Source organism: Homalodisca vitripennis, unplaced genomic scaffold, assembly GCF_021130785.1.
Source record: "Homalodisca vitripennis isolate AUS2020 unplaced genomic scaffold, UT_GWSS_2.1 ScUCBcl_9758;HRSCAF=18361, whole genome shotgun sequence".
Lineage (NCBI taxonomy): Eukaryota > Metazoa > Arthropoda > Insecta > Hemiptera > Cicadellidae > Homalodisca > Homalodisca vitripennis.
In genome coordinates, this window is record NW_025785961.1 from 39,982 (window position 1) to 60,797 (window position 20,816).

At 31.1% G+C, this 20,816-nt stretch overlaps 1 long non-coding RNA gene across 1 annotated transcript; it reads left to right on the forward strand.

Annotated features, from left to right (window-relative positions):
* Nucleotides 1-230: 230 nt before the first annotated feature.
* LOC124374735 lies at nt 231-11,971 on the forward strand. The gene is made up of 3 exons (XR_006923605.1): nt 231-427; nt 4,528-4,651; nt 11,757-11,971. It is a non-coding gene; the product is annotated as an uncharacterized LOC124374735 (long non-coding RNA).
* The last annotated feature ends 8,845 nt before the right edge of the window (nt 11,972-20,816 follow it).

Here is a 20,816-nt window from a genome sequence, read left to right on the forward strand (position 1 = left end):
AACGCTCAACGCGCCTAAAGAAGTTTTCACTTCAAAAAATAACTAGAAATAGTATTGAATATCTTACTATGAAAAAACCACGAAATCTTGTTACTAATTTGTTATGTAGAACGAAGAAATTGTCGACCTCACCGACGAGACTTAAAAAAGAACTTGTTAGGATATATGTGTTTAAGTATTCATTTAAAATGTAACAGATGATTTTATTATTTATATATTTGGTCAGATGTTTGTTTTGTTGTCAATGAGCCACTATGTTTTGAGGTTATAAAATCAGTTTTCTCGTAAATTATATATTAATATGGTATTTACAAAGTTGATTGAGTGCAATAATTAAAAATATATCACGGCTTGCATTTAAAATTTCCATGACACTCTACATGAATAATCCCTTCAACATGACTTTGCGGTGGTTATTGCATAAGAAGTAAGTATGATTTAAAAAATACTAAGGTATTCCAGATATATAAAGATATTTACGCACCCTGCATTTAATTGAGCATACGCGAACCATTTTACAAATATTGCTTTAATACAACATTCTCATTCAATTTATATTTTCTATTAACATCGTATTAGACGATAAATGTTTATAGTGACAGGGTTCTGTTGAGTCTGCAGAAGTAATTAGACGTTATACTGATAGGGTGACAACAACCATTGAAAATTATACAAAAGAAATTTATATTGGAATAGAATATAAAGAATAGAAGAGACGTTAACAACTATTATAAATTCAAACGTTGATTCGAAGAATGGAAGTGAAACTGATTAATCTGCGGTAATTATAAATGTTTCCACATTTTGAATGTAAACGTGCAATCTCACCAAAAACTGATCTCGTAAGCAGTAAGTAATTAGTTAATACTCAAGTATTTTACTTAATAATGGAAACAGGAGGATATTTCCAGCCACTGTCATCGTTCAGTAATAGAAAAAATCAGTAACACTATGTTTCGAGATCTGCAATCTGATCTCTTCTTCAAGGAAATAACTAACCTAACACATGATTATGCATTTCTATATTATCACTGGATGATGGGATTTAAATAGTCTAACAGGGATCTGACTTTATCTATGGTAGAATTAAAGCATTATCTCCTTACAGGCTTGAACTTGTGTGTTCCGCCAATATATATACCTCGCTCAACCCCTAGAGGAGCATGTTACGTGACATGTGGGGTGTTAACAACATAACTACTTAAAATCTGTTTACAAATAATTTTACAAACGTGTATGGATCATAGTCTCTTTATAATTACTCAAGCTCTACTTATTTTTCTAATTTACTATTTATAAAATATGTTTGTATCACAATAATGGAAACATCTTTTATGAAATTATTACATTTTTAATGGACAACAGTTCCATGAACAGTTTTGCTGTAAACCAAGTAGGCTTTATAAACTATAGTGGTCTTACACTACGTGCCTGCAGGGAGCTTACAAATTAGCTTATCTTTTTCGCCTCTCCTCTTCTATGTGTGAAGCCTAGGGAAAGGTCTCTTGACTACCGCATATCTTTCACTGAAATATCATTATTATAAGCTAGTTCCAACTCATTAACTGGTCACTAAAATACTGTTTAGTGTTATAAAATTGGGATTCACTACGTTTAAAATTGGATAAACGTTACTAATGTTAAAGAATTAAAGCTCAAAAAATTTTTATTAGTAAAAAGCTCTGGATACTCATTCAACATTTTTAAAATTTCAACTTTGGCTTTGCTAAACTTCACTACAAGTTTCTCATTTTTATTGCTTGTTATTACGAGTTGATTTTTAAAAGCTCAATCATATTATATATTTTAATTTTAAATATTACATGTGATATTGTGTGTTAATAATCATACCAGTCACTTTTATAAAACCAGTTATCGATATATCAGGCCAATATAACTTCTCAGGTACAGTAAACATTACCTTTTAAGACAATTTCGTTATGTTTATCGTAAGTAAACTATTTTCGTACTATAGTAATATCACAATAATTTGCCGAGGAACATTATATCTTAGTTGCCAATATTTTACATGTATATCTTGTTTCCATTAACTTGTACATATCTTTAATTATTAATGACTGTGAGTTTCCTGTGTCCAATAATACCGAGTACTGAGTGTTATTTATTGTAGCAGCAAGGACTGGCAATCCTACATGCTTAGTTCCAAACACCTTAGTAAGATAATAGTTCTTATAATTTTTCAATTAGATTTTATATAGGTATTTCTTATTCAGGAGTTAAGAAAATAATTACAAAAGCAAAAGTACAAAAGCGCTTTAACTTTGCTGTAATAATTTTAAAACCTTATAAGTATGCGCCTGTAAAATACTAGAAATAAACAAGCTATCGCTAGGGAATCGAGCTCTGAGCTATCACATCGCTTTCGAAATCGGAAAATACTACAACAGATGTTAACAAAAAGAGTTTACACTCGATTTTTAGCTCACAGTAACAGATCGGCTTTCAATACATGATCCACAGATTGAGATGTTAAACAGTATTCAGTCCGGAGTCATGAATAAGTGTTCAGCCAACAAATTTGTCGATGATCCTAATGGTATGTATTGTGCTTAACGTTAGTCTTCCCATTATTCAGGAGCTGTCACAGGCAATAACAAGTCTTTTTTGAAATAACCCTTCCTTGTATGGCAATTTCTTAACAAACATAGGTGGGTACAACATCCTTTTCTACAAGACATCGTTTCGTGCGAAATAAATTGGAGAAGAAAATTGTATTCTCATTTTTAAAATTAAGGGACAAATATATCATCTTGTAGGCAGTTTTTTACTACCATCAATTCAAAATCCACAATACTTTGCTGATAAATATTACTTCAGTCTCAGATTAGTTATCGTTGCGGTCAAACATAGCTCCGACACTCAAAATTGATTTAACTATTTAACTACAGACCGCACTGAATATCTAAAATTTTTAAATTACACAAAATTTAGAATGTAACTCATCCGATATTTCTTAACTATTCTCTCCGACCGTCTACCGCAGAGACAACACCCGGGAAGATAATGCTCAGCTGTAAACGGGGTAGCTGTTCTCTTGGTTGATGAAGAAAAAGGCTCCAGAAATGTAGTTTAGCATGGTAGAGACAGACAACGTAAAGGGTCCCTGATCCAATACAGTATCTCTTACTGTTCGCAAAACTGTGACGTGCATGCAATTTTATACATTTAGGTGATAGCATCCTACAGTCTTACAGTTAGCGGACCAATTAGAAAAAGGCCAAAGTTTGTATTTTTCTGAAGAAACGTCTGAATGAGAGTCCTAAATCGCAAGTAAAACCAATTTGCTGGTTTTCTTTGAGTTATATAATGAAGGTTAATTCGCAAAGATACTTTAATACCACTACGTCCCGCAATACTACATATGGGCCAATAATATATTCACAAAAAGGAGGCCGTAGTTGACCATCAGCCTCGCCAGTGGCATCTATTTTAAATCGGAACCATTTATGCGGAATAGATGCCGTTTTGGCAAGAGAACAGATGATAAACAGACGCTACTATTTCCAAAGAAAGGGAGGTATCCTTACCAATATCATGCAACATTTCAATATAGTCATTTGAAGGATATACGTCATGTTATGGTTTGTACTGCAGTTTGGTAAAGAATGGATTGTTGAAGCACGTTAGTGGTCATTTCTGTTTTTTTCTTATGCCAATGCAAAATTGTCATATCACAATGATAAGAAAGCCGGGTACACACAGTTTCCATACACGGGTACCATACATGAAAATATGCACAGCTTTGTTTATTGAAGTTGTTTTTATAAGTTTTTTAAGTAATATTTATAATGCATTCGAAGTCTTAAACCATTTGCTACTAAACAATTAGTTATTTTACAAAATTGTAATATAAAGAAATGTCTCTTGAACGTATATGAGCTAAAACGCTAAGGAAAGTGTTTAAACAATATGATCGTGAAACGTATGCCATGAATGAAATGTCTATTAGATCTATTAAAATGTTACTTTAAAATTTCTAAATAACCAACCTTGGCAGGGATTGGGACTGCCTATGCTTAAAACAAATGTCGTGCATTCACCACTGTTAATAGAAACAGCAATGGCTGCAATGACACTGTTATGCGCACCCAGGTTAGAGCATTACATGGTACTAGGGCCAGTCCTTGGGCAGGTCGTCACCCTTTTACCATGTAATACTCCCCTCCCTTATTAGGTAGGAGAATTAGCATTTCTAGGTTTTCGTCACGTTTGCTACTATCTGTCTCAGAAAATAGGAATCCACACGAAAAGAGAATAATGTAGAACCCAAATTTGTCTTTGTAATTTATTAACCTATACTGTATAAATACTTTATAAAAGTATTTTTTATTTCATAATTATTAATTTTATAAATATTAAGTAGCCCATGTAGATATAGGTAAGATATGAAAACTTTTATGAAAAGAACCGGTTGATATAAATAGAAAACTTATTTCATTCTCGGTTGCCATTTTACTATTTATGATAAAGGCGCTACTCTTTATGATCGTCTGGTTTGTATTTCAGGGTTGAGGAAAATCTTGCAAAATATATTTCCTCAAAAATATTCCTTACGACCGTCTGTTTTGTGTTTCGTTGTAGAGGAAAATCTTGCAAAATATTTCAAGTGCACAAGGTGCAGACTTGAAAGGTAAGTTTATATTATTACAGATAAGTTATGTTATATTAGGATCTTAAAAGGATGAGAATTCCACTTTAACTAGATATAAAACGAACGCAAATGTTATACTGACCTACTACCACAAGTTCACAACAAAATACTAAAATAATTATAAAATTTGTTTCCATAGAAAATTCATAATAATGCAATTCTAAGAATGATGAAGTGTAAATACTTCTTTCATATCAATTAGTAATAAATAAAAATAGTGTTGAATACTATATTTAGCCTCATAAAATAGATGTCCCAGTTAAAAATGTAGTAAAAAAATATTTTAAATATTTGACGCACTTTGAACGTTGTAAAAAGTGACATATTTCCAAAAATATCACGTTTTTACTATTTTTCTTTATTCAATTTGTGTTTGAATAGTTTTCTACTTTTAAGATTTCCCTGGAGAAAACAGTTTAACCTTCATTTCTATAAAAAGAAGAGATACATAATATTTTGCTTACATCGTAATCTTTATTTAGTTCTAACTATTACGATGTGTTAGTAGTTCCTCCATAAATGTATTAAAGTGACGAATTCTTCTTCTCCCTCTTGAAATCCCTTATTTACAACGTTTTTGGACACTCGGTTTTGGAAACGTGGTGTTTGACCGCTTTGAAGTCTTCCCTTTTGGTAACAGTACTCCGGTCATGTCCTGTTTTATTACAAAAATATCACCTCATCTCTGATATTTTTCAGATTGTTGAGGTTATGTTGACAACTGGTTTTGGGGTGATGGTTAACTGAGACCGGAGGATGTTTACATTATTTATTGTATGCTATAAACTAGATCTCTGCATCTGGCGTTCAGCTTGAAACCTATTCTCCTCAAAACTTACAATCTATTCGTGAATAAACAGATTCTCCAGGTGAGAAATGATCCGTGGGTTTGTACAGAATGCAATTATAATTGTTAATTCTTGGCAAAATCTTAATTTAATAGTTTCCACTATCTCCTCCTTAGAATTTCAATAAAACTACTTATTTGAATATACTAATCCATCTTTATCCAGTTGCGATGGTTTAGCAATACATAAAAAGTACAGATCTTAGAGTCTACCTTAATAATATAGTAAATAGTGCGTGCGAGCCTGTGCAGCATCTTGTACAAAACATCTTGTACAAAACATTGTATACATTTCTTAAGTTAATACAAAATACTAAAGAATATATATTATATTATTAAACAAAAGAAGGCTAAATTTTATTCATAAAAAAAATGCTAGTAACTGATAATACACAAAAGTCGTAAGAAAGTTTGCATGAACAGCAAAAATTTCCATCTCAGTAACATTTTGACAAAATTGTGACAAACAATATAACAGCAATAACCAAAAATTAAACTTCACCAAACATCTAAAAACCAAAAAGTAACATAATCATATCATCTAAATTATATATAGCATATATCTCTATCCTTATTCTAACTGCAAACTGTATACTTCCATTATTACTTAAAATTACTACTTTAACATTCAATATGGAATTTATAAAACATACTAGTCAGCCTACTTCATAATTTTTATTAACTGTGATGTGTCGTCATAATTAAAAAGCCATTGTTTTACTTTTTTTGAACTTAAATATTATTCTACACAATTTAAAATTGGCTGGTATTTCATTAAATATTTTTGCACCTAAAAAAATCAAAGATCTTGTCATTAATGATTTTGAAACTTTTGGCCTTCTCAATAAATTGGCTACTTACTGCGTGTGTCATGATCGTGCATTATATACTCGGTTTCATTATTACCACTACGAATAAAGAAAATCTGTAGAACTTTAAAAATATATAAATGCTGTATATATATATATATGAATTCGGCACAGCAACAGCCTAACGTTTAACTTTATACTATGAATAGCAACTAAACCTCTCATTGTTACACTGGCGGCCTGGTATTATGTTCTGCTTAAATTTGTATACTATAATTTTGTGTCTGCTGTCAGATTGGGACGATAATGCGTTACATATTCTTTTCATCGTCTGAAGTTCTCCAAAATTCCCACCAATCGGTGACATGTAAAAATATATCTAGAAAGTATTTTAAATACCTGTATATTACGAAACGTATTAATTTCAATTTATACCAACTTTGATGTTTATTTATAAAAGTAATTTAATGTATTGTTACATAAATTTTAAATTATTTTCATGCCAAAACTTTGTAAAAACTTGAATCACTCACAATCATGTTAGAACATAAATTGAATATAAAGTTAATCATGTTAGGACATAAATTGAATATTCATTCGGCAATTTTCAAATTGGAAAGGTTGGATCACAACAGAGATAGGGGACCTGTGATTATTTCAAAGGCTGTTTGTATATTTGGCTCCCCTTACAGATTACAGCAGCAGTTGCTTCTTATCACCAATAGTTTTCAACAAGTTTTTACAAGTTGTAAGCGTTTGTAACAAAATATTGCACTTAATCATATTATCATTATGGCTACCCCCACAATGTTTTGGACAACAAAATAAATACAAAGATATCATACTCATACACGCAATTATACGTCACAAGCCTTGCCAGACTGAAAACGATTCTAACGACGTTTGATATAGAGCATACAGTGAATGTTTTACATTATTTTACGTTTGAATGTAATTTATGTGCATTAAAAAATACCTGATAAAAACTAATAATTAATAATGTCCTAAACTTTTATAATTGTTATAATTGTCTTAAGCTAAGCAATGAACGGAAAAATAAAAAATAATAACTAATGAACGGATAAAAAAACTGCATTTATCTCAATTGAAGTTGTCATATTGAGATTGTTTTCTTCCTGTGCCGAAGTAAATTTATGTACTCTGAATAGTGCATAATTTTTATACTGTAGTTTTAGTTAGTAAGCAATTATGTTTTATATAAGTCTTATCTGCTGGAACCACATTACTTGTACAAGTGTTCAGTCATCCAGAGTGTTTTTATGTTTTGTTAACCATGTGTATTGAATTATTGGAATAAATAGTTATTTTCATAATTGATAGAAATGGAAAAATAATAATAAATTTTAGGTAATTTGTGTAATTTCCTTTAAATTAACAGATTTAGTAATGAAGTAATAATTCATAAATATTAAACCTCTTATTTAGATTATTCCTGAATATGTTATCGTATATGCCTGTTTTAGGACAGATCTCTGACATTTAAGCAGATTATTTGACAAAAATAAAAATTGATATTTAATATAGATTTTACTAATATACAAATTAATTATATTAAGTTTGCCACATGCGTTACACTCTAAAACATTTATGTCTATAAGTATTCAAAATAGACTCTACCCAAGAGTGTGGACGCTCGCAAGCAAAAAAAAAACATATTTTCTCGCTTTAGATAGTAGAAATACCTCAGCTTTACCAACAGTTATCTCTTAAGACTATAAATGCTATATTCGATAGAATAAAATTGTAAATTAGAGATCCACCGTATTAGAGTACATAATTTACATAGTTTATCCATATTAGGCCTATATTACCTAACACCGAAACATATGTATTAGTAGAGTTACAAAAAGTTATGTAATAGTTTATGTTGTCACAACCAGTAACTGAGTTTATAGAACACTAATGTGATGTTAGTATAAGGCGTTATTCACGCAGTTTAATGTTTTGCATTATTTTAATAATTTATCTTTATTTTTATCGATTTAAATTATTTAAGTTATTCAAGGCATATTATGTACATACAAAACATATACAAGATGTATAAGTTAAACTACATAACTTGCTTTTTTAAATCCAGTGTGTTTTAGACTACCCGTGCAGTACCTATAGCATTGAAGCAAACCGAGTTGAACAGTTCGTGTTAACTGATACCCCCACTTTTTCCCCAAATACATCGGTAAACATATTTTCAAGCTAGAACAAATGCCCAAAACGGCACTTTGTGGGAGATGGTGGTCGTTTCGAGAAGTTTCAAAGCAGGAACATAAGGCTTATGATACCTCATTATAAAGGTCTATGTATCCTGAACGTTTTGATGTCAATATGTCAAAAACTTAATATGATGTTTGTTCATATGTACAGGGTGTGAAAAAATGTCTTTTATTTATATTTTAACAGTAAAATCTGGCCAGCTAACCTTAAGACATATGCGCACCAATTATTTTTGTTTTATTAACTACCCTGTCAAGAAGAATGTAGTGGTGTAACTTTTTACTTCCTTTATAATTTTAAAAAAAATCATAAAAAATTAGTAAATTAAAAACGTAAAAAGTCAATAAGTTTTAAATAACAACCTATGTTGCAAAGTACACCATTTTAAAATTCTTTTACAGAAAATTATTTTTATATTTGAAGTTGTATTATATATTTTTCCGTTAAACAATGACTCTTAAAAATATCTATTCTTATTTTTTGTATTAATGAAAAATCCACACCATGTATTCAAAACAGCGCCAGTTTGCTTTTTGAGTACTGTCATGTAGCCTGAGAGGGAATTCCATATTCACACAATAAACAGTGAAGGATGCCTTGAGATCCTTAGATCGTTTCTCAAGGACACGATTGATTTAACTTGCCTTCTTACGTCATTAAAGATTTAACAACCGTAAGTTCAGTATTCAGGACTTACTGCTATAGACAGGGGAAACACTATTTATTAGTTACAAAAATATTAAACTTATTATACTTTAATAGAACTACCAGTTAGGTAGATTAAATAGACACATATATATTAAAATCGACATCTTGATGGAATACAAAAGGCTGTTTGCAATATAACGTGAGCTAATAAGTAGTAGTTGTTACGGCTAGGTGCAATGGCATTAATGCTATGCGCTAAGCTTGGGTGAGTGAACAAAGTTAATTAATTAAACATTTTAAAATGGCAAAAATTATCATCCATGCAAACATTTTAAAATATTTTCAAATATATACCTATTTAGGTTTTGTAATACCTTCAGATTTCGAAAATGCGGCTGTTCCAATTTTGGAAAAATAAATTCAATATTCGTACTATAACCTAAGATTGCTAGTTACATTAAGTGAGTACAAGGTTAGACATTTACTTCATGGTTGACCTGCAGATACATAATTGTTTATTACAAAATTTTTGAAGTCAGTGGCTACCTAACGTTTTAATAAAAAATATCCAATAACAGCAAATAAAATTGTCCAATAATTTTATATTTATAAATTTACGCTCATATATTTTAAGGCTAGTGTGAATAATTACCATACACATATATAATAAGATAAGACATTTTTGCTATCGATAACTTAAGTGCTGTACACGTTAAAAATGAAGACAGTCACGTAAGTTGGAAAACGTGCAAAAACGTCTAATTTCGTTTAAACAACATTTTTATTATATGAAGTTAAAACTTTATTTCATAATGTTAAAATGGTTGACAGTTTGACTTAATATAAAGTACATTATTAGAATGGTATGCATTGCATATCATCTTAATTAGAAACAAAGTGTCAGTTTTGATGTGATATATTGTGTGCTATCTAGATTGTTCCTAGAAAACGATTAATCTAATAGTGAATATGGAAATATATATATATATATATATATATATATATATACATATACATAATTTCTATTGTTATTTAACTTTCCGGATTCGTATGATTTATAGTAACAAGTTTGCAAACGCACAGACACGTACACTAATATTGTGAGACAGAAACTAACCCACTTGTTACGGGCTTTAATTTGAAACTAAAGAGAATCCCAAAATAGAAATTACAAAAAACCCTGCAAACTGAATCACTGCGATTTTACAATACTTTTATCTGTATTAAGTTGATAGGGAATAAGATAAACCAAGCAGATCTTTGTTTACACTTTAAATATGGAAGACTGTGCGATTCATTTATGGTAGTGATTCATTACCCTCTTTTATATTACCATATAATTTACCAAATTATTACTACTGTCATAAGTAATATTAATTATATTAAGATTATTAACTACTATCATGTAAACATATACTAAACCAATTAATATAATTGTGCCATTCTGAAACAAAAATTTCAACTAAATTAGTTTAAATATTCTAATTAGAACAATACATTACCTAGGTATTAGTGTGAGTGGGGCGACTTCCTGCCGCATTGGCCGCATCACCCTGTAACAATCAGAACAGACAGCATGTAATAGTGTATCATGATAGACCATAGAGTTCCTAAAACCAGTATAATTACAGAAATATACCTTCATTAAATAAATAGTTTTAATAATGAGTATATCGATGGAACAAATATGTAAACTTAAGCCTAATATTAGCAGATAAATTTAGTTACCTTAATATGTTGTGTAGTGGAGTATTATTGTTATAGTTAAATGTAGTTTTACACGCACGCATACTTTCACACTTTTACATTCAATCATCATTCATACTTTTGTGTGTTTTGCAACACAAAACGTAGTGTTACGTGATAATGTCAAAGAGGGGACGTCAAGCCAACGCAGGACCGAAGCCACCTGAAAATAATCAGAACAAAACTCTCAAATCACAAATATGACATCAATTAGTAGGCTGATTTATTTATAATACCTTATAACAGAGGGTAATAACAGTTTTTATATTCGACTAAAACTGTAGTTTCAGAATGGCATTAAATTTACACCTGAAATGGCTCAAATACTTACGGTACTGTGTCATCTCGCATTGTGGATAAGAAATATATCATGCTGAAAAATGATTTCATATTAATAATCAAAACATAATGAGTCAATTATTAAACTAATACTTACCATAGATAATATTGTAGTGATGTAAAGTGAAAAATATATATATATATATATATATATATATATATATATATATATATATATATATATATATCCAGACATATAGAATATAGACATATAAGATCCGCTAGCCAAGTTGTCTAAGACGTTGAACTTAGGACCTAAGCTAGAGATAGCACAGGTTTAAGTTTTGTTTTTCTACTGAAAAATTAAAAGCTAATGTATATTAAATATTTTAAACTTAGTGGGATTAGGGTTTCTTCAAATGTCTGATGGAACTATCAAAGAAAAACAATGTATTGTAGTTTGGCGTCGTGGCTATTCTATTTACCAGTGATATTTCTACGCAAGTAATGTTTGTCATTATAGATTGTCTTGAACTACAGATCATGATGTTGACAAAGATAAGTGAGGTCACTAACACGCTGAGGCAAGAAATGACCGACGTCAAGGCAGCCCGACAAGAGTACCTTATTCGCCACTCCGTCTCTCGAGTTCCTGCGGCCGAAATCGAAATACGGCCTCACTTCAATTCCTCTAATGAACAAAATTTTCTATTTATTACATTTTTCCGTTCCAAACGATTTAAAGTGTTTTATCGTCTCTGAAGTAATGCGTCATATAACGTGTGTAGAGTCATCTAGATCTTGTGACTACTAATATTTATAGGAAAACTAAGCATATATTTTAAGTGAAAACTATTTCATAACCTCAAAACACATAAACCCCACATTACAAAATTATCAATTAGGAGAATTCCAATACAATAAAATAATATTATGTTAAATTTAAAAAAAAATACTGAAACTTGATCCATAACACGTTTATTTTATGTTAGTACAGCTCTTTGTTCAGAACATTTAGATGTTACTTTGGTAGTTAAAAAACTATTTTTTGAAACAACTGATGTTTGGTTTTGATTTTTTTGTCAGTTGCATCCTTTATCTTTTGTAAGTTGACATTGTTTCTGCGCATCAATTTTAAAGCAAATTACTGTGAAAACAAAGAAAAAGTGAGAATAATTACACCAAGCCTGAAAGATAGGCAGAATACAGTTTACAAAATCATAACAATGTTACATAAAAAACAACCAATCGTCAGACTCAGAAATTCATATCAAATCACCGTCAGGTAAAAATCTACAGACTGAAAATATGTCAGGAACGATATGTATATGAGATCGGTTAAAATGTTACTTTAAAAACATCTAACGACCAACCTTGGCAGGGATTGGGACTGCCTGTGCTTAAAACAGTAGCCGTGCATTTATCAATGTTACTAGAACCTACAGAAATGGCTGCAGTGACACTGATATGCGCACCCAGGTTAGAGCATTGCATGGTACTAGGGCCAGTCCTTGGGCAGGTCGTCACACTTCTACCATGTAATACTCCCCTCCCTTATTAGGTTGGTTATTTAAGATATCTAGGTAACGTGCGTGTGCTGCAATCCACCGCAGACAATATGCACTTAATCCACAAGAGAATAATGTAGATCCTTTAATTCTTACTGAGACGTGTTGAACTTTACAGTATAATTGCTTGGTTTATACGGTTAAAAGTTTCAGATTGTATAATTTTTAATTATTATTGTAGTCCGAGTAGGTTTAAAATAGAAAATAGAATTTTATGTAACAAAGCAGTTGATATTTAAAGGCAATTTATTCTATTCTCGGTTTAAATTTAAGTAATATTAATATAGTGCTTACCCCATATAAAATTTAGTTACGTTTGACATAGAATTTTGATCCAATTCCACCCAATCTTTCAAGTGCACAACGTGCTGAATTGAGAGATGTATCAATATTATTATAGATACTTTTGACTTAATATTGGGCTCTGATATAATAATAATTCCATATAAATGATAAGAATAAGTTTTAACCATAATACCAGTACTAAACATTTAACAACAACGGACAAGTTTAAACGATTACAAACGACTAGATATTGAAACCATCGTGAATTTCGTTTCTGTAGAAACTTTCTAACAATGGAATTCATAGATTTATGCTTCTCATTATATCTTCCTTTTATTAAAATACTTTTAATAATATCCTATGTTAATAATTTCCATCCTGTTCTCACTGATACTGTGTTGGAAGTTAGCCCACAACTACAGGTAGCGGAGGATACTACCATTATCAACGTCCTGGTGACGTCAAAGGAGACGAAACGAGGACCAACTCGTAATTAAATATTTTTTTGAGTTCTAGAAGTGGAAAACGAAATTGTGTAAGCTGATATCATAGGAGCTTGGGAAGCTAAACTGGGAAATGTACCAAACCCTGTGAGTACGCCATCAAAGCCTAGGGAGGGATCACTATTAGCAGCTAGTGATCTCGCACTAATGTAATTCCATCGTTTCTTTATCACGGACAGATTAAAGAACAGCAGCCTTTTTCTAGGGACCTTCGAACAAATGCACATTTATCCCAAATCTCTGCTATAAAGGAGAAGGTTGAGGAAAAAATTTGAGCGCTTTGCAGTAAATAACACATGCATTCCTCCTATGGCTTGGTGACGTTGAATATATATTTCTGATTCAGACTACCTTTATGTGGATAGGTGAAGTAGCCAGAACCCATTGTTGTTTAGCAAAACTTCCGTTCCACTATGATCTACTAGTGGATGACTCTCTTTGGTTGACAAAACAACCTCGCTTTTGTCAAGTTGCATGATATACCGTTAACGCTTGTAACTTCTGTGTATTTTGATTTCATCCAAATAAGAAAATACTAAAAATAATGCTTTTAAACATAAACATCTATTACAACTCTTACAACACTGTCTTGTTGAATGAGATAATACAGTTAGAACGCAGGGTGACTTTCGCGTGTTCATATAAAGCTTATAAATGACACAATCAATCTGAGTTTACTGGTTGAACTTGAAGATATCGATGGTCAAAGCCATGCTACTTTTAGTAGAATCAAAACGAATTATAGAAAATTATACAAAATATAAAAATTGAATCTTTTCTTAACATTTTTTCGGGCTCTTTATACTTAATACTGACTGAAATATTAGGTAATATTTTAATTACTGTCAGGCAATAAAAAGGGAGATAAAATCGTTAGTTAAAATGTCTACATTATAATTAAAAATATATTTACTTGTCTAGGGGTCAGTTTTAGTGTTTAAAGCGTAAAAATTTAATTTCACAAAAAAATCGCAAACATTTCAAGAACCAGTTTTAATACTTGAACTATAACAATTAAATTGGTTTCTGGAACACTGAACATATACACCACTTATTTGAAACAATAAACAAGTGAAGAAATGCTTTTCAAAGTAAAAATCATAACGGAGAAATTTAAAAAAGAGTTCCTCGCAACAAGAGTTTCTGAAGTTGGTGGTGGCAATTTACCAGTTAAATTCGTTTATTATTATATTTGTAAAAAAGTTTATCTTTTCCTTTGTGTGTGTCTACGATACTAAACACACCTTTGTTCAGTCTAAAAAGCCACAATTAAGTACGTCTGAGGAAATACACTTAAATGTTGACTGTTAACAATGCAAATCAATCGCGTGTATTACTTAATTGTAGAGTGATAAGGTTTTAAATTTTTGCAAATATTTAATCAAATGTACTGCCTCGGCAGTAGTGATAATAATGGATATGTAAATGACGTAGTGGCTTATTCCCATACAGTAATTACATATAGCAAAATATACAGTAAAATAAGTAGGGTTGTATTACTTCTGTTGTTCTACAGGTAAATAAGTCAAAGTCATGAGTTGCTATAATCTAAACTCAAGGCTTAATTGTTTACCACTGGTACTAGAACCTACAACAATATTCAGACAAATTCGCCGGAGGACATACAGTAATTAAACATAGCTAAATATACAGTAAAATAAGTAGGTTATAGTACTTCTGCTGTTCTACTGGTAAATAAGTCAGTCATGAGTTGCTACAATTTAACCTCAAGCATTATTTGTTTAACACTAATATCCAGACAACATATACAGCCTTAAATACAAGAAAACATCTAGTAATTGTATTCATTGAAAATTGTGATGTTTTGACTTATCTATTTGAAGAATGTCCCAGCCAAAACAACAGGGGTTCAGCCGTGGGCTGGTCATAGGTCGGAAGAAGACTGACTGTTAACTCAAATTTTTTCCGTAGCACAACTTGAAGCAAAATTACTCGTACTTACGATTTTAGGTTTTAAAATTGTGTTTTCATGGTAACGAGGAATAATTATTGTTTGATAAGAAATAGAACAATCGTAAAGCTCAAATTAGTCATATAAATTCTCTCATGAAGAGAGAATTAATTACACAAGGACAATGGATAAGTGCATATTTATTTCCTTATAGGTATAAAGTTCACATATATACAAAAACAGGAAATGATCTCCACATGCACGCAGCATGTTTGTGGAGATCGAGTCGTGATCAGCAGCATGAATATATACTAATTGAAAGAATACGTACTGTAAAATAACTTAATGAAATCATGAAATTTACAATATAAATATGTATTAATGTAACGTATATACACTTGTAATATAATAAAAGAGAAAAAAAAACCATTACATCATAGCTACAAAAAGCAAGTGTTAGAGGATAAAAGGACTACCAGATAACAACGGCAAAAATGGTAAGGTGATGATGAATGAATAATAATAATAAGTTTAACTTGATTTATCAAAAAAAGATTATATCGATAACAGTTTATTATGAGGTGTGGAACCTCACAAACTTATACACTCACACCACACATAACCAACATCACTCTCTCGGTCTTTCTCTCTCTCTCTTGCTCACTCTCTTCCCCCTTTTTCCCCCTTATCCTGTCCCTACATTTACCACCATCAAGACACTCTCTCAACACACAATCCTACAAAGTTACAACGTCGTTACACTATCATACGCCAACCCACTGTAAATACTCCTGATGAACATAGGATCAACAATATTAAGCTAGTGATTTCAATCATAGCTAGCATGTCACATCATTCATCTCATGATTAAGTATCTGTCAACATGACATAATTTAATAGTGGCATCATGGCAGCGTACAAGTATCTTACTATGTTGTGTCACATTTTTGTAGAGACAGACAAATTTTCCTTTTCATTTTTATCCCACCCCTCTTATTTTTTATGCTAAGACTAGTCCCATAAAGTTGTTTGATCTTTACTAAACAGATCAAATATAATGGTTTGTCCTGGACAAAATATAGAGAGTACTAAGAAAATTGACAGACAGGAGCTGCACTATCCCTCAATAAGACACCCTTGTTGACTTTCTAATAATAATAAATTTAGAGTTTTGTTCTGACAAGTGACACATGAATCCATACGAGAAGAAGAACATAATCTCATACAATTTGGATAACTTACTATAAACATAGATAAGTCAATAAATTTTAAAATTAGGATAAACTAGCAACTTATTTTAGAGTTAACATTAACATAAAACAAATTATCATACATATAAGATAGAAATACAGGAGCTATTGTAAAATTGAATCATCAGACATAATAAAGTAATTTCTTTAGACCAAATACCACAGAATACATTAAATCTTAATATAAAAAACAAGGAGATTGTTATGCAAAGTTTACAACCCCTTAAGTTATAAAGTGAATTTAGATCAGAATGTGATTTTGCAATAATAGAATTTATTCTTTTGAATCATGACTTTATATGAGACTGACAAGAACCTTTTCTACGTCAAGAAATGTATTAAAAAACACGAAGTTAATTAACATTTGAGTTATTAAATACAGTCATACATTTTATTATTTGTGTTAAAGTGGTGATTAGCAATTTTGGTAAAAGAACAGAACAGACATATACTAGACGACGACCACTCGAATAATGGATGGCAACCAGAACTCTCAGACCTTCAAGGATTAATATTGCCAGTATTAAATTCACACTAAACCGACAAGGATGATTGGAAGATGAATAAGTGTCAATGGAACACACAAAGTAAAACTGGACTTGAACTCAAGTAAGATCTACAAAATTTATGATTCCAAATGATTTAGGAAAATTCACATGCAACAATACTGGGCTAATCACAAGTAACAAAGTTAAAATCAAAATTTTAAATAACCAACCATGGCAGAGATTGGGACTGCCTGTGCTTAAAACAGTTTCCGTGCATTTACCACTGTTACTAGAACCAATAGCAATGGCTGCAGTGAAACTGTTATGCGCACCCATGTTAGAGCATTACATGGTACTAAGGCCAGACATGGTGGTACGACCAGTCCTTGGGCAGTTCGGCACCTTTCTACCATGTAATTCTCTCCTCCCTTATTAGGTTGGATAGGTGGGATATCTCAGTTTACATCACACGTGCTGCTATCTGCCAGGGACAATATGCATCTAAATGACGTGAGATTAATGAAAAATTCTTAAATTCTCAACATTATTTAGTGAACTTTACAGTATAAATACCTTATAACAGCGTTTTTGGTTTTCAGATTACGTAATGTTTAATAATAAACGTAGTCCGAGAAGACTTGGACTAGAAAAGAGTATTTTTCTAAGCCTAGTCTATTTAGATAACATTTGAAAACATTAGAAAAGAAAACTTTTGATTTTTGGTTGCAATTCAAATAATATAAAAAAAGAACCTACTTTATATGTTTTTGGATTATAGTGTTACAAATACTCAACCATGTCTTGAGAAAAATATCATTCTTACCATAGGTAATTTATTATATATAATTAGGATCTTATAAGTATTCCACGTTTACCTGATATAAGACCACCGCTAAACATCTAACTGACGTATTAATAAATAGTATAACATAAATTTGAACTTTACGCAACGGAAGAAGGAGAAATTATAAACTTAGTTTCTATACAAACGTTAACACTGAAATTAATACAATACTTAACGCCATGAAATCTTTCTTTGTATTTAATACCTTGAAGTAATTTCCTCCGAGAGTTGATTAAATGTAGTGACCGAACAGCTTTCATTGTAATATAATCTTTCTTATTTAAGTTATTGTTTTTGAAACATACAAGATTATCATAAACAGCCTGAAGCAAGAGACACCACAGGGAAAACACTTTGTTCCGATTAAACGGAAGTTTTCTTTGAGGTTTTGGATAAAAGGATTTTTGGATATGTAACCTCCGTAGAAGCTATATAATTGTACTAAATCATTTGTTTCATCCTTGTTTATAATATCTTTTAAAACCTTGAACACAATAATATATTAATACATAATAATATTAATTTTAAATACATGGGTTTTGTTTATTCACAATACAGTTAATTTTCAACTGCACATTAATTTAAGAAATAATAAAAATATATTAATCGTAACATATATCTTACGAGGTTCTTATTCATTATTATAATTATTAACATATTATACGGAGATTATTATATTTATCAAGTGTACAAAGTATGTGGGAATATCGATTGATCGTGGCGTATTGGCACTACGTTAGTAGTGTATATTAGTACTATTTATCCTTAATATAAAAACAAAGCACTTTATAAAGATTATTGCTAGGAGAAATTCACTGATTGATCTTGGCATCTTTACTTACAAAGCTTAATTTATTATTAATATGTGGCTTTTTTGTATTGAGGGATCGTACAGAGAGAGATTTTGAAATTTATTAAAAAGTATTTAGAAATTTATTTATTCTTACATTTTATCGTCGCCATTAGAATACGCATTATGTTACCCGTAACAAAAATTTTATAAAGTTTCAATAGCTCTGAACCGAGGCCCATAGATGGACATGATCCATAGTTTAAAATGCATCTATTTGATCTATAACAAGTAAACGTTTTCGTCAGTATCATAGACCATAAAATGGAAATACTAAACTAATCTACACCAAATATTTGATCAGAGCTTTGGTAAAGATCTCCGTATCAGTATAAATTACTGATTCCTAGATAACCACGGATATATATAATTATTTACGTTGTACTTCTATATATCACCACATGTTATTATTTTAATTTTAGTTAGCTGAGAGTTATCAAAGCCTATCCCTGGATAGATTATAGGAAGAGAATCGATGTATATGTAAGGACAATTTATAATTAATTCAATATTTTAAACGACTAAATTATTACGTATATTCGGCCAGACCTTTAGTAGGGATCTCCATAAACATACCTGACCTCCATGACAAAATAAAGACTCTTGAAATCAAACTTTGGAAGGAACAACATTTCACTCTGCAGAAAAGCGACAAGAAGGCACATATATTCTGCTCACGTAATTATGAGATTTATTCATCATTCAAAATACCTAAGTATTCGTCGTAGCGTGCTGATAGAGTAAACATTGTTTCGTTTTCAACTTTCTAGCTTCGTTGCAGCCTCGTGATTTTTCAAATTTGATTTTCCTGGGAAATGTGGTAAACTTGTTACTATGTAAATAACAATTAACCTTTTTTATACTTGTTCCATTATATTTCCTTGGATACACTAACATTAATTATTAATTAAAACAAACTAACAGTATAACTTTTGTCCATTACCTGTCTGTACATGTTTCGGCTGGACCTGACATGTCTTCAGGTCTAGCCAACCCTGAAAGCATGGAGAGTACTCAACATCAAACTGATGAAACTGTGGCTGCAGTTTCCTCCATAATAAAACATTCCTATGCTATCCGCATAACATGGAAACTAATGAAATCAGATATAAACGCAATAGGGAGGAAATGGAATCCCTCTCTGATCCTAGTAATAATACCCTAGATGAGATAGAAAAATTACAATACCCATCTAAACATCAGAAACCACACATAGTTAGATTACATAGTGAATGCAATGAAGGACCCTTTGAAGTCATTGTCTAGGATAAAAATAAACAAAACATAATCCTTTTAGAGTTGGTAAAATGTTACACAGTCACCAGACTGATGTAGACTTCATCACTAGAGCAGGTAAGAACCTAGTAGTAAACTGTAAATCTTACACAGCAGCCAATAACCTAACTTCATCCCATTAAAGTCACTACAATGTCTTTGTGCCAACCATCAGAATACACTCAGTAGGCGTAGCCTATGTAGAAAGTGAGATTTCCCAAAAAGAGATCCTGGCGGAAGCGTCATGTGAGTACCCAATATTAGATTTAAATAGAATTAAAAAATGGTGAAAAAATCTCTAGTAGACACTCGATTTGTAAAGATGACTTTTGAGTCAGACAAGTTACCTAAAGTAGTCTATTTTAATTATGTAAGATTGCCAATAGAGCCATACATAACCCGGTGAAACAGTGTTCCCGCTGTTTTTCATTCGGGCATGTCATGAATTCTCCGTGTAACAAAATTTGTAGAGACTGTGGAGAAAATTATCACTCTGAGGATTTTTATAAACCTAAAAAATGTGTCCATTGTTACGCGTCACATAGCAGTAACTCCAGACAGTGTCCTAAATACCTCAGTATCTTGAGGAAAATGGCCGATCTTGAGGG